The following is a 228-nucleotide window of genomic DNA, read 5'->3' as shown; positions in this document are numbered from 1 at the left end:
CTCAAGCTAACTCAAGCTAGCTCAAGCTAACTCAAGCTAGTTCAAGCTAACTCAAGCTAGCTAAAGCTAACTCAAGCTAACTCAAGCTAACTCAAGCTAACTCAAGCTAGCTAAAGCTAACTCAAGCTAACTCAAGCTAACCCGAGCTAACTCAAGCTAGCTCAAGCTAACCCAAGCTAGCTAAAGCTAACTCAAGCTAACTCAAGCTAATTCAAGCTAACTCAAGCT

Source organism: Convolutriloba macropyga, unplaced genomic scaffold, assembly GCF_964194025.1.
Source record: "Convolutriloba macropyga unplaced genomic scaffold, txConMacr16.3 SCAFFOLD_341, whole genome shotgun sequence".
Lineage (NCBI taxonomy): Eukaryota > Metazoa > Xenacoelomorpha > Acoela > Convolutidae > Convolutriloba > Convolutriloba macropyga.
Note: the sequence above shows the minus strand (reverse complement) of the source record.